General features: G+C 38.4%; 1 pseudogene; it reads right to left on the minus strand.

Annotated features, from left to right (window-relative positions):
* Nucleotides 1-3192: 3192 nt before the first annotated feature.
* LOC148298414 (putative dolichyl pyrophosphate Glc1Man9GlcNAc2 alpha-1,3-glucosyltransferase) lies at nucleotides 3193-5748 on the minus strand (annotated as a pseudogene).
* Between the last annotated feature and the right edge of the window lie 213 nt (nucleotides 5749-5961).

Raw genomic sequence — 5961 nt, forward strand, 5'->3', positions numbered from 1 at the left:
ATTAAACTACCTCAATAATCGATCGCTAATAATCGAATAATCTAAAGCTATAGATGCCAATGAAGAAAGTGACATAATTCATGCCAAAGAAGTGAATAAACGAATCTAATCGCTTAGAAGCAAGTATTCCAGCACTTTCCGAAGAATCGGCAATTACACTTCATCGCAATTTAATATATTAAGTCAAATGTATCAAAGTGTCTTATTCCCATCAGAATAAGAGAAAGAATCAACGCAGCGAACGTAGTTTGGAACTTAGTTAAACCAAAATGAAAGATCTAAAAACGGTCTCAACAAGGGCATGATCTTCGAAATATTTACATCTCCAGATACAAACAAGAGCAGCAAATACATCCACACTAGCAAAAGACATATGGCGGGTAGAAAGTAGTTCGGCACCAGTGAAGAATCAGGGAGCTAGATCAATGAAGGAGAAAAAGTACTGCACTTATAGAATATATCAACACAAATCTCCCCCGAAACTATTCTGTATATTGCCAACAATTTTCATCAGCATTTTGACAATGTGTCTCAGATAATCCTGAAAAACATCCATATCAGCAATGATGGACTGCTGTTCCTCATCGAAGCAATAATGCTTTTAGGGAGAGATAACACCACGAAGAGACTAAGATAGATCCAAATTAATGGAATAAAAGGCCTTATTTCTCGTCCCCCTCAAAATAAAAGTATGGGTAACAGGAGCAAACTCAGTAAACTAGGTAATCTTAAAATTATTTTCAGACAATCTGGAAAGTGCGGAAAAGCTATGTGAAATATTAAAAAATATCTTAGAATCTGAGAATGTTCCTTTAGAAGTTTTAACAATCAACGATATGAATGTCACATCAAAGGATTTCTGCCTAATGTGCTTGGGAGTACCTGCCTGCAACTCCATTCGGGTAATTAATTTCGCAAATAATGCTATCGATGATGGAGCGAATAAGACACTCGAAATGATTCTGAAGCATTGCTCAAATCTAAAAAATATTAACCTGCATGGAAACTACCTACAAGCATTTAATTTAAAGAGGTTCACGGACGTTATCAAGACGAAAATAGTAATATGATTCTCAATCTGTGGTCTACTCTATTCATATAATCCGATTTTACTCTATTAATCTAATTTTATAAATAAGCTTCTTATGGGATTTAAAAATTAGATTTAAAGTCACATCTCACAAATTTCAGAATCAAAAGGGCTCCAACAGTCATAAATTCCCTCTCTGTTTCTACTCTTTTAACTGTTTGGCACGTGACACTTTGGCTTATACTAATTAATATCAATCTTAGAGGATTGACTTTTCATGAACGGGTTATACGTCTGAGGTGTAAGTTTGAATAGTTGTTTCCAGTTTTAACTGATTGCAGGTTTGATAGGCTACTTCCGCAAATTGCGAGTGCTATTTGGGGATCCTATTTCGCGAGGACTAATTTTATTGTTGATTTGTTTATGACTGCCTCCTAAATTTTCAGATGACTTTATTTGAATTGCCTTAGACTGATGCTGAGTTTGCTTGAAATGCGAACTCCCTGCATTTCTGTGTTCTGATTTTTCTTGCTTCTTTAGTTACTTCTATAATTGCAGTATCTAGCTCTATAATTTCTTCTTTTTGAGTTCGACTTCATGGATCACTGACTTGCCTTGATTAATATTCATTTGACTACGATCAGGACAAATATAAAATTATGAATATTATAATATTCTAAAGTGATAGAGGGTCATAATGAAAAGCCTCGATGAAGATGAATAAAGTGTTCACCTTTGCATCATTATATGGCATGACATTGAGCTCAATATGAAAATCTCATTCCTATCATTCAATCATATCACTCCTCATCATCTCATTCATCATTCATCAGTTTCATTTTGTTCTTGATGGCCTCAATATAGAACTGATCTAAGGCATTTTTTTGTTGCAAGTGGTCCTCTAAGCTCATCTTGCCTTGCTTCAGTATTTCTTATCTTTTGGCCGCTTTATCATCGAAATTCTCAAAGCTTATTTTTATGTGTTCGAATTATTGAGGGGATTTGACATTATTTGTCATTTGCTCAATTTGCTTGACTCGGAGATCCCAAATTTATGATTATACATTTCGTTTCACCACTAAGCTTGAATTCTGATTTTTTTGTAGTGCCTTGCTGTTTTATAGCTACTCCTGTTCTGTTGATATTTGAAGCGATTTGCTATTTATTTATTTGTTTCTTCTCATTTTACCAATCTCCATGTATCTGTTGCCTTCGGCGTATCTATTTTTATCGGGCACCTTCTCATAGAATGACTCTAAGCCGATATCCTCCCCATCGGAGTTTGTTATCTGCTTGTATTTCTTTATTAATTTCTACTTTTTCATCTTTTACTTCTCTAAAACCTGAAGTAGAGCTTTTCGTTTTTCTTCGTCAATTTTTGGCTTTTTTTCATCTTTCACAACTTTACTGTACTCGCTAATGCGATCATGCCGTTGTTTGCCCAAGCGATAGAGAATGATGTTCTTTTAGCGAGCCTCTCGATCCACCTCCTCAACAATTTCATGGATTGAACCCTTGAAATGTTTTTTGGTATTGAAGTTTAAACTCTTTTGGTACAGCTACTTTTCCTGAGACTTTTTCGACTCCTCAGTCCTGCGAAGTTCCTCATACTTCTTTTGATGATCGACAATATCATTTAGACTGTATGATTTCTTTTTTTATTTTATTTCTTTCAGTTTTTCTTACCTGTAAGCCTTTTCTGGTTTAACATACTTCTCCTCGAATTATTTCTATTTCTTCTTGAAAATGGGCATTTCCTTTTTGTGTACTGCTAAAAATTGTTCGATTTTGGATTACTTCTCCCTGAGCTCCTTTTCTTAGCTTTCCCTCTTTTTCTTGGCCTCTTCGATTCGGTTGAGTATCTCCTGCCTTTTGCTGAGATCCTTCATTTAGTTGGCTTCTTTGGTTTATGTGAGCTTTTGAATTTCGACTTTCCTTTCCCTTTCCTCCCTAAGCTTTTATCTTTGCTTCGATTGCTTGCGCTGTTCGCTCATATGCCTGATGTACTCACTCGCGATTTTGGTCTTTTCGGATTTGAGAGAGAAGTTGGCGAGATCGAGATTGGATGCTATTTTTTTATTGATTTCCTATATACTCTGGTTCTGCCGAATATGTTCTTCCCTGAGCACTTCCTCCTCGATCTTCTCCATCTCGCTCATCCTTTAATGCATAAGATCAAGTTTACTTCGAATCGAGCCCTCCTTGATCTTCAGCAGCCTGGCCACATCCAGCTCATCGAGCTTATCCTGCTGCTCTTTGGTAGTAATATTCCTCTATATTCAATAATGGCTTACGTCTCTGTTGATAATAGTCTTACCATTCTGCAGGTCGCTCGTCACTAAATTGCATCGCTTCTCCAGCACATCCCTCACCGACTGAATCAGCAGATAGTTACTTGGTGCGCATACTAGTTTTTGTTCATAATTAATGTATTGAGCTACTTCAAGTATCCGACGTGGGATTAAATGAATGCTAAGTACACATTTTTTTATTTCTGCTTTCGGTTCTTCGTGATTAACTATGATCAATCGAGCTTTTTACGCTTTAGTAGGCTCCTGGGATAAGTTTGGCCAGTTGTTGAGAACATAAGATCTACTGCAGGAATTTAGGGGGCTCGGGGGTGATCTATGGTAGCTGGACAGCAGAGAATTAGTTCGCATTTGAGAATTCTTCCTCATACATATCTTCTGGGATTTATGGGGCGTCTTTTTTGCCGTGTTTGCGATGGGACTCCGCATTGAGAGCGGAGAGAATTTCACCCGATTTCATTCTGTTTGACTTAATGATTAATTTTATCTAATATCCGCATTATGAAACCGGTTACTCTTGAAATATCTATCTGCAAAATACCAGTCTGTGAAATACCAGCCAGACTCTTTTTATTAAGACCACAACCAAAAATCATGCTCATAATGGAATCATTTCAAATTTGAAGAAGGCTGTCGTTGGCCTGGCGACAATTGTATGCAATAATAATGGTAATAATAGGCTGACATCGATCATTGTTCAAGTTGAGATATTGTCCCATTCCTCATGAATCTATAGTAGAGGATTGTAGTCCATACTGCATTGAAAACGGCTGCCCACACCGCGTTGAGCATGATGGGTAAAAACTAAATATTGCGGTTGCTGATGAAGCTCTGAAGGACGCAATAATACAGAATTAGGGCCCATCCAATTTTTGTATAAACTTCTGAGACCACACTATAGAAGCTATACGCTGTGAATATTTCGGTGAAGTTGGTGATTTGGGCAATCTGCTCACTAGCTTGGATATTGCCTGCACTCTCAGAGAAACGGATATTCGAAAGGATCTCCCAAATTACGCACATCACGATGATCAGTACCTTTTCTGCGGGGTTGATCAGCAGCAACGAGAGATTGACGATATTCACAAAAATCGCCAAGTTAGTCAGCCGGTCATTGCTTGCGAACATGAAGATTAAAGATATGTACGGAGTTATAGCCTTTTCGTGGACATGATAGCCCAGCATGAAGAATATGAGTCCGCACATGCACACCACCGACGTAAAGCTTATCCTCCCTCGCTCCCTTTCGTTCTTCACCATCAAAGATCGATACACCTTATACATCACGGGCAGGAGCGTGGCGATGATCAGCAGTATTGTGATTCTGGGTGTAATTTCAGGCAGCATTCGCAGATCATTGACTCTTCCACTACCCGATGCGCCTATGCTTTCTCCGTGGCGCATAACTACTGCAATTTTCCTATAGATAAAGAATAGGGCTTTATCAACACTATAGTAGATTGCCCAGATGTTCGGGGCCCACAGCTCATGAATCAACCCCCTTTTGAAAGGAAACAATCGGGAGATAATCTGTTCGAGACCTGCGAGACCTGTGGCATAAATGAACGGGAGGAAGCTCATCACAAAAGGCAGCAACGTAACACCACATAATTTACAAAAGCGAACAGTCACGGCCTTGAGCGAATGAGAAATCTATGCCTCTTTCTATTATTTTTGATGGTTTTAGTGATTGATGTGATCTGAATGATAATTAAGATTTTGATGGCTGTTATGGCCAATTTGTCCAAATTATAATTGCCGATGCTTTGAATTCTAGAACACATATGCGAACAGCAAATAGATGAAATAGGCCGGCGCACAGTACAGGTATATGTGTTTGAAGTTAAGGAGGACAGCAAATAAAAACGCACTCATCAGATACTGACTTCGCTGCATGAGGTAGACGCTGTAGACAAGCATGGCCTGTAGCATTAGGTTATACTGAAAGTGAATGTCTGTGTTAATGGTCAATTACTATCCAGGATGATGAAAGGAATGAAAAGATAGAGAATTACGAGTTTCTGCGTGATCTGCCACCGATAAAGTGAACCCAAGACTGCAAGGTATAACAAGTCGGTGGCAATCACGCTCAGTCTTTGATAATACACGGTTATTTATTGGGAGTTGATGTCCTGAACAATGATAGGGCTGATTATAGCTCCGATGAAGCCCAACGCGTATTAGAAGTATGCGAACAATGGCGGATAGTCAAGGGTCCACTGGGAGTCTTCCTAGAACTGAGTGTCGATGTACATTGTAATACCATTAAGAGAGTGGCAAGTTGTGTGTGATGCGTAGCCAGTTCTGATGCACATTGAAGTCTGTTGAGTAGTAGCTGGGGATGAGCAGGAGCTTGATGCTCCAGCTGACAAAGATCAGTATCCCAAATTTGGATGCCTCGAGAGCCATTTCAATCGATGGTCTGAATATATAAATATGGGCAGAGTATCATTGTTATCAAACAGACTATGATGGTCTTTATATTGATATAAATCAGGGCATTAAAAGATGCTTAGGGTTAATTATAATTCCACAAAGTGTGGACATTGGTTTAATTTGGTCAATTTACTCAAATGATAGCTGCCTTGAGGGATTTATATTCAATCAGCTCCAATATAGAGT

This window comes from Brachycentrus maculatus, unplaced genomic scaffold, assembly GCF_059751285.1.
Source record: "Brachycentrus maculatus isolate JH-2025_06_01 unplaced genomic scaffold, ASM5975128v1 h1tg002075l, whole genome shotgun sequence".
NCBI lineage: Eukaryota > Metazoa > Arthropoda > Insecta > Trichoptera > Brachycentridae > Brachycentrus > Brachycentrus maculatus.